The following is a 10,000-nucleotide window of genomic DNA, read 5'->3' as shown; positions in this document are numbered from 1 at the left end:
AGCAGGAAGAGGATTTGCAAGTAGTAGTAGTAGTGTGCTCTGCCATGCTCGCCGCTCTGAGCCGCGACGATTGCATCACCCTTGATGAAAACGACGTGAGAGAAGCAGCCAGGGACGACCCCTTGTACCAGAGACTGCTGGCGAAGGTGCGAGCAGATGACTGGCGCACACACAAGGCACAGGAGGCCCCCTGCATGCGTCCATTCTTCACGGTGCGGGACCGGCTGGCGGTGATGGAAGAAATCGTCACGTACACCTTTGAGCAGGGTTATGGGCGTTTGGTCATACCAGAACCCCTTGCAGCACAAGGTGGCTGCACATATGCACGCAGGGCACCAAGGATTAGACTCGATGCTGAGACGAGCCAGACAGTCTGTCTACTGGCCAGGCATGGAAAAGGACCTGCAATACCACCGGTTGCGTTGCACAGACTTTGAAAGACACTCACCTTCCCTTCCTCCCGAGTCATTATTCACACCGCCTCCCGAATACCCATTATAGGCTGTGGTGGGAGACTTATTCCAGCTGGATGGACACACATACATGGCGCATGCTGACCACCTCACTAGCTGGCTCGAAATAGCTCACTTCCCTGAGGATGTTCCATCCAGTAAGATCATCACACACCTACAGAGGTTCTTCAGGAGATGGGAAGCCCCAGAGCATCTTTCCTCAGATGGAGGCACGAACTTGGCCAGCAACGAAGTGACGGACTTCTTTGCAAGTGGGGCGTGGCGGCAAGAGTGTCATCAGCGACGCCAACACCAACCACACAGGCTCCTCACCGCCAGTCAGCTCATCACCAGACATGGAGAGAAGTGTGCGCCAGCGGAGGCGGCCAGCATGGATGGCACACTATGTTCAGTAGCCTCAGAGTCTGCTTTGTTATGCACCATGGACTTTATTATTTATGTACAATTTTACCTACATACATGTATTTACATGTATTTACACATACATACAGTATACAACAATACCGCTGAGGTTGTTTTCCCCAATGAAATACTAAGTTTCTGTTTCTTTTTGTATTTATTTCTCAGTGCCATGTTCTCGTTCATTTATTTTTAGTTTCATGATTCAAGGATGCACCATTCACTAAGGGGGAGATGTTAGATGTGTTACAAGATGTGGCACAGCGTATCGCACCACCGCTCTACTGCATGACCGAAAGAGTTGGCCGACAGTTGCTGTCCTAACCCTGTACCAAGAGGATGTTCTGTTTTGTATCAATACACAAGCCAAGGACTCTAGTGTTTCCTTAGACTTCTCACAGTAGTATAGTACGAGTAGTAGTAGTAATTGTAGTTGTAGAATTATTATTATTATTATTATTATTATTATTATTATTACTATTGTTATTGTTAGTTGTAGTAATAGTAGTAGTAGTCGTAGTCGTAGTCGTAGTATGGTTCGTATTTAAAATAAAGTTGAAATTGACAAAGTATAATCTAGATAATGCGACGTGAATTCACGGATGAAGTTGGAAACATTTATACCACTTTTTTTTTTTATGGAATTATCATGATACTGTAAATTAAGATAACATGAATGATAGAGAAAGTTTTGCTGCACACTATGGCGTTATCAGATTTGAGATAAAGTGAAAGAGAAGTGCGGTAAGCAACTGCTTTTATCTCGAGCCGTACACGCAAGACAACCGCGACTCGGCATCGTGAGGACAGACACGTTCACACAGCCGCTCTCATGTGGCGCCGACAGCCGAGATAAGGGCTCATATTCTGAAACGGTCTGCTCTCTCGCCACGGCTGTTTACAAAGGCCACAGAGATGATTAGCCGGATTCTCAAGACTGTTACTCCAGTTCATAATATAAAGATCTTGTTTGTCTGTTACATGAATCATAAAAACACCCCAAAAAGCATGTGTCACTTCAATTACAGCCTTTTGAATGTAGTGAACGTGCGGTATAGAAGTGTTTCGAAATATGGTTCAAAAGGTTGCTTACGCCCTTCCTCTCCACCTTATCTAAATATCTGATAACAGTATCGTGTTCAGAACTTCCTCCATCACAGACTACTATTTTTATTTGCGATATGATAATTCTATATAAAAGCATAGGATAATCTAATTATTGATATAGTGGTAGTACTAATAGTAGCAGTAGTATCATCATCACTATCACCACCACCACTAGTACTTTCATATTTCATCCCTCCTTCTCCTCCTCCTCCTCCTCCCCATCCCTCTTCCTCCTGCAACTAACTAAAGTACAGAACAAAAGAAGCCTTACTGTCAAACTTAGATCGGCCAGCTCATTAGGCCGCCGAGTGGCAGACGAAATTTAAATTTCATCACATTGGGAGCGATAACCACCATTATCAATGTGTATTGAAAGGCAGGCAACCTTATAGGCCTTGAGTAAGGAAAAGCACCTCATAATCCTGATATCAAGCGGCCTGAAGCCCAGCCAGCATTGCTCACATGTCGTGAAAGCTGCTACAGAATTATTACCTTTATCAGGTGTACTTTCGTAAAAAGAAAGGTTATATTAAAATTTTATTTAAGTCGTTGATCCGAGTCCATTTTGAGTACTGAGTACAATTTTGGTCTCCACGATGGAAATACATTAGTAAGCTAGAAACGTAGAGTAACTAGGATGATATATTGGCTGAGAAATATTCCCTATGAAAAGTCAACGTAATAAGTTTATTCAGTCTTTCAAAACGAAGGATGCAAAGCAGTCAAATTAAAGTGTTTAATGCATTCAGATTATTCAGTAACGTAAATGTGGACGACTACTTTACAATTGACTGATCAGATATGACAAGACGATAAAACAACCTCAAAATGGACTCGAATCAGCGACATAAATAAAGTTTTAATATAACCTTTCTGCTACTGAAAGTACGTCCGATAAAGCTAATAATTCTGTAGCATCTTTCATGACGTGTGAGCAATGCTGGCTGGGCTTCAGGCCGCCTGATATTAAGACTGTGAGATGTTTTTCTTTATTAACAGCAGAAACAAAGCTAAACACTTCTTCAATCGGGTCGTTAGCGTTTGGAAATCATTGCCTCTTAATGCCTTCGGTAGCACAACAGTTACAAAAAGTTTTTTTTATTCCCATCCACACCTGATGTACTCTCCGCTCAGCTGTACTTGTGAAGTGTTGCTTTGCTGAGGTGCTGGTGGCTGTCGAGCACTGAGAAGTGGCAATATCTCAGTACTGCGTGATTTTTTTTTTCTTTTCGTCAGCCCTGGATGGAGTGAGCGGTGGGTGGGGAGGAGCCTTCATCTTTGCTATCCTTTTCTCTTACTGAAGTCTCCACAAACAGTCCTATAGGTCTGCTGTTGTTTGTTCCCCATTTGTGTTCCTCCTCCTCCTCCTCCTCCTCCTCCTCCTCCTCCTCCTCCTCCTCCTCCTCCTCCTCCTCCTACTACTACTACTACTACTACTACTACTACTACTACTACTACTACTACTACTACTAACTGGAATGACGGAATCCTGGATTAATACATTAAGCAGAGATTTCTTAGTTGAATTTGCACTTCCAGGATACACCCTGTTCAGCTATGGAAGACAGTACAGAGAAGAAGGCGGGGTGCTCCTTTACCTTAAGTTTAGTCTCTATCCCATCAAAAAAAATTCACCGCAAAAATAGATAACATAAATGCCTCCTACCTTCAACTCAACTTAAAATCATATAAAATTGTAATTGCCTTTATTTACCGCCCGCCAAGTCAGACTCAAACGATAAATAACCAACTTTATGAACAAACAGCAGAAGCTTTTAACCAAAATGAATCAATTATTGTGGGAGACTTTAACTTATCAGTCCACAAATGGGGTGATCCTATAAATTCACATTCGGGTTACGACTTGTATAGTAATCTAAAGGAAAGTAGTCTACACCAACTTGTAATTCATCCAACAAGAGTTGAAGATATATTAGATCTTGTATCAACGACAAATGAAAACATCGTTAGTAATTTAGAAGTTGGACCGGTATTCAACACCAGTGACCACAGGGTGATTACGTTCAGTATGGATATAAATAAATCTACAGTAAATGAAAGAAGAGAAAAGGTGCTCGACTATTCAAGGTCAAATTTTAACAAATTGAGAAACATTCTGGCCAACTGTGACTGGAATGTAATCTTAGAAAGTACTAAGATTAACGTAATGTGGAGGACATTCACTTCAAACCTTAACAAATCTCTGGAAACATCTGTTCCTATGAAAAATAGGCGAACAATCGTCAACAATAAACGCAAATAGTGGAACGCGGACATAAAAAAAAAAAAAAAAAGCCTCAGCAAAAAAAAAAAAAAAAACTCAAATACCACAAATACAAACAGACCAAAAATAACGATGACAAAGCAGAACATGATCGATTGCAGCGTCATTGTAAAAATCTTATAAGAGATAATAAGAAAAACTTTAAATTTCATATTGCTAATTCATATAAAACAAATCCCAAAGGAATTCTTCAGCTACATTAGAAAGAAAAAAAAATATTAACCCCTATAATTGGGCCTCTTGTCTTGAAAAATGGCAAACACACTGACAATGAAATCCAAATGACTGAGAATCTAAACAACTACTTTACATCCATATTCATTAAAGAAAAATTCTGAATATCTACCTCACATTCAAACCCTAAATAACAGCACATTTTTGAGCACGTGTACTTTCCAGGAAAAAGAAATTTTACATGCGATTAACAAAATTAAAATAAACAAAACACCAGGACAGGATAAAATTTCCCCACGAATATTGAAGGAGTCTAAAAACGAGCTTGCAAAGCCTCTATCCATATTATTCAACAAATCATTAAACAAGGCCCAGACGAATGGAAATTAGCTAATGTTACACCTGTCTTTAAAAAAGGTGATAAGTCTCAACCCCATATTTATCGTCCCATAAGCCTCACGTCAGTAGTGGGAAAGCTTATGTAGTCAAAAATAAGGGATAAACATTAAACTTCCTGGTAAGTAACCATCATAAAGGACACTCAACATGGATTTAGAAGTAGACGTTCATGTTTAACGAATTTACTGGACTTTTCCACGATGTGTATAATATGTATGATAATTCCAGGCCAGTAGATGTAGTGCATTTTGATTTTCAAAAAGCATTTGATAAAGTTCCTCATAAGCGCCTCCTACATGAAGTTAATGCTCACGGCATATCAGGTGACCTCGCTGCGTAAGTGCCACGTATTACATATTGGAAATAGTGATCCGCAAGATAATTATTAAATGGATAACACGCTCATCAACAGTGTGGATGCCGAAAAAGATCAGGGAGTGTTAGTGTCAACAGATCTTAAGCCAAGCAAACATTGCAATGAAGTCGTTTAAACTGCCAATAAACTAATATTCTTCATAGAAAGATCTTTCACCTTCAAATCAGAGAAAATAATTTTGACCTTGTACAACTCACTCGTACGTCCTCATCTTGAATACAACGTACAGTTTTGGTCGCCCTATTACGAAAAGGATATTGAGAAATTAGAAAAAAAATACAACGTAGAGTAACAGAAATGAAACCAAGGCTTCATAATAAACCCTACGAGGAACACCTTAAAGAACTAAATATATTCTCCCTATCAAAACAGAGACTAAGAGGAGATCTGATATTGCTTTACAGAATTTTTTAAGATTTCACAAATATGAGACCTGACTGAACTCTTCCTAACACTCAGCCAGTCTAATGTTACAAGAAATAATAGCTTTAGGTTAAGAGGGGACCTGATAGAAGTCTTTAAGTTGTATAAGGGTTATAACAATGGGTGACGTAAGCAAAACTTTTAGGGTCAGTAACCAAGAAATAACGGGTTCAAGCTTGAAAAATTTAGGTTTAAAAAAGAGATAGGAAGATATTGGTTCTCAAATAGAGTGATAGATCAATGGAACGGACTCAGTAATCAAGTTGTCAGTGTTGAGTCATTAGGGAGCTTTAAGAAAAGGTTAGACATATTTATGGATGGAGTTGATAGGTGGAAATAGGTAGGTATATTTCATATAGGGACTGCCACGTGTAGGCTTGATGACTTCTTGCAGCTTCCCTTATTTCTTATGTTATTATGATCTTAAAATAATAGGTAAGCGATTTCAAACAAATGAAACCAAATATTTCTTCTCCAGTCGTGTCATAAATATCCGGAATTGTCTTCCATCCAGTGTCGTACTGTTGATTCATTTAAAGCCGTCTTGACAAGTATCTAGAAACTAATCCCCGGTTGTCATTGTTCATGTCTGAATAACGAACCCGTTCACTCCGTACTATCTGTCATCTCATGGGGGGAATATTTTGCTAAGGAAGGGAAACAATTGTTATGTAACAAAGTCTAAAGATTAAAGGGACCTTAGTGATGGCTTGTTCCTCGGCGATTTACTGCTGGCCCCGTCACAGTAATGGTAAAAGGAATCGAGTCCTTGCAGAGCAACTCACCCATCACTATAATCATCTAATTAAATGTACCTCAGCGAGTAAAATTTTTAAAGAAGTGCCTCATCAGATGACACAAATGTTAGGATTGTATGTAGATTGTATGTAGTAGCAGTAGACCTAATCTCTCTTATTTTTCTCTCAAATTCCATGTTGTTTTTCCATACGACATGGTGTTTCACCTTTCCAGCCAGCTTCAGCTGGAGGGATGAGGATGAGGAGGAGCCATCTCCTGTTGCTATCCTGCCTCTCTCACTAATAGTTAGAGAAGAATAGTTACCCAAACAGCCTAGTAAGGACCTCAGGGTCTGTTGCTGTTTGGACTTCCTTTGTATTCCTCCTCCTCCTCCTTTTCCACGTTACCCTACTGTTATCCTGTTTGTTATATCCTCTCCCTTTCTCTCCTCTCCTGTCCCTCCTGCCCACTAACCTCTCTTTTCAACCCTCCCCACTCACACTAAACTGCCCCGCGCCACGCCCTTTCACAGTAGGAAGAAGGAACAGAAATAGACCACGACGCAGAAGGGATAGAAATTGAGAAAAGCGAAGGATACTGAAGGTAGAAGGGAAAGAAGGATGTCAAATAACAAATGGCACAGGAAATAGAGGGAAGGAGAGGGAGGTAATGGAGGAGGAGGAGGAAGAGGAGAGAACACCGATTAAGTGGAGGGGTATGGGGAAAGGTAAGAAAAAGGAATGGTGAATGAAAGGGGAGGAGAGAAACGGAGAAGAGACAGAGAGCGAGGAGAACTGGAAGAAAAGATGGAAGAAGAAAGGGGAGTGAAGTAAGCGGAGGAAGATATGAAGAGGAGGAAGAAAAAAAAAGGAGAAGAATAGAAGGAGAGGGATGGAAACAGAGAGAGAGAGAGAGAGAGAGACTAAAGGCGTTTTCTATTTTACCGTGATCCGTTTCAGATCACTGATCTAGTCGCGCGGCCCGTGTTCTATTTGCATCTTGATCTATATTTTCCCTAATATGAGTGATCCGGATCATGATTTGGGCGATGTGGATCCGGAGGAGGGTTATAGCAGACGACACTTGCTGAAGCTGCTGGCGGTGGCTTTATTAGCACCGCAAGAAAACGGCTGATATGTCTGAGGAACAAACTGAATGATAATGAATCGTTACAGAATGCTTCTGTAGTCTCAGAATGTGTATAGCAGTAGTAACAGATACCAGAAACAAGAGATATATAACAAACCACATCAAGCCTTGATTTAATGGCTTCTGATTATAATTACGCTGCCATTACCAACGACTACATGATGAGGCAAAGGAATACAATACTTGTTCAGTCTAAAATAATACATCTTTACTTTTGAAGTGCCTCAGTAATGGTGACAACAGTGTCAGCACGCGGACCAGGCAAACCTCACCTTACGTCCGAATATTTTCTCATTTAACCATTCTGTATTTCACCACAGCGAGTACTTTCAGCATGCTGTGTGTGAAGAGAGCTTTGAGTGAAACTTTATTACACAACGTACATGGCCAGTCACGGAACCCAGTCTCGTGCTGCCTGGGTAGGCATGTGCCTGGGACTCGTTGGTGGCCTTCTCAGCCCAACTTTCTCAGGAAATGTAGGCTGTAGTTTTCGTTGACACTTCCTTAGAACACAGTGACGAGCATCAACAGTCTGCCGCTTGTGACAGCTGGGCAGCGACATGCTTGTGTTGATATTATTTTGTTCTTTTCATGCCGAGCGAATCCAGATCAGATTGAGATCCAGATCGATGATCTAAAGCTGATCATTGCAATAAATAAAAGACCCCTTTATACTCAACCAGGCTGAAAACAGACATAAACACACACACACACACACACACACACACACACACACACACACTAGCGAAGAAGCACGCTCAGATCAGAGTTCAGACAGAGAGAGAGAGAGAGAGAGAGAGAGAGAGAGAGAGAGAGAGAGAGAGAGAGAGAGAGAGAGCACTGCATGACCGGTCTCCATCTCGTTAAGAGGGAGAGGACACCACCGCGGTAACCAAGGCAATCCAGACAGACGTAATTGCTGACCTCCACACACACACACACACACACACACACACACACACACACACACACACACACACACACACACACACACGCACGCGCGCGCGCACACACACACACACACACACACACACACACACACACACACACACACACACACACACACACACACACATGCTGCGTAATAACAAGGCTTTCTATATCATGCATGAGATATGTGCGTGTGAGAGAGAGAGAGAGAGAGAGAGAGAGAGAGAGAGAGAGAGAGAGAGAGAGAGAGAACGTAGTCCAATGCTTTTAAAAAGCACACACTTCCCTTCTCATGGTAAATCTTAAGCTAAAGATAATATAAGAAGACATGAAAGAAAAAAAAAATTAAAAGAAAAGAAGGAGGAGGAGGAGGAAAAGGGGGCGACAAGGAAGAATAAAGAAATAGATCAGAGGGAAGAAGATATAAAGGAGGAGAAGAAGTAGAAGAAAACATTTAACAAGAGGGAGTGGAGATGATATGAGAGGAGGAGGAAGAAGAAGAGGAAGAGGAGGAGAAAGAGTATAAAAAGGTAACCAGAACAAATAGCGAGTAAAAAGGAAGAGAGGAGGACGAGGACGAGAAATATGAAGAATAAACGGAATGAAAGAAGGAAATAGAGAAAAGAAAAAACAAAAAAAGGAGGAATGGATGAGATAAACGCAGAGAGAGAGAGAGAGAGAGAGAGAGAGAGATCGTTTTCTACACGCACCAGGTCATAATATATAAAATGAATGAATGAATGAATAAATAAAAAAGAGAAAATAAAGAAAATAAATACAAGGAGAAAAATAGAGGAGAGGAATTTATGTCTGTGTGGATTATGAGTTTTGCTTTCCTCCTCCTCCTCCTCCTCCTCCTCCTCCTCCTCCTCCTCCTCCTCCTCCTCCTCCTCCTCTTCCTCCTCCTCTTCCTCCTTCTCCATCTTCCTTCTATTCTTCTCTTAGACCTCCGTTATCACCTCCCATTCTTCCTCCACCTCTCTCACTATTTCCTCCTTCCTTCTCCTCTTTCTCTTCCCTTCGTTTCTCCCTTCTCTTCCTCCCAGTCAACACCAGAATCATCCATTTCTCTTCCTCCTCCAATCACTATAACCTCCAACTCCTCCTCCTCCTCCTCCTCCTCCTCCTCCTCCTCCTCCTCCTCCTCCTCCTCCTCCTCCTCCTCCTCCTCCTCCTCCTCCTCCTCCTCCTCCTCCTCCTCCTCCTCCTCACGTGTATAATATGTATGATAATACCAGGCCAGTAGATATAGTATATTTTGATTTCCAAAAGGCATTTGATAAAGTTCCTCATAAGCTCCTCATACATGAAGTTAAAGCTCACGGCATATCAGGTGACCTTGCTGCGTGGATAGAGGACTGGTTGACACACCACAAACAGCGAGTAGTAATTAATGGTAATTCTTCCAATTGGATCAATGTAAATCGTGGCGTTCCTCAAGGATCAGTCTTAGGACCAATCCTCTTCATAATATATATATATATATATATATATATATATATATATATATATATATATATATATATATATATATATATATATATATAT

The sequence above is a fragment of the Scylla paramamosain genome, chromosome 8 (genome assembly GCF_035594125.1).
Source record: "Scylla paramamosain isolate STU-SP2022 chromosome 8, ASM3559412v1, whole genome shotgun sequence".
Lineage (NCBI taxonomy): Eukaryota > Metazoa > Arthropoda > Malacostraca > Decapoda > Portunidae > Scylla > Scylla paramamosain.
Note: the sequence above shows the minus strand (reverse complement) of the source record.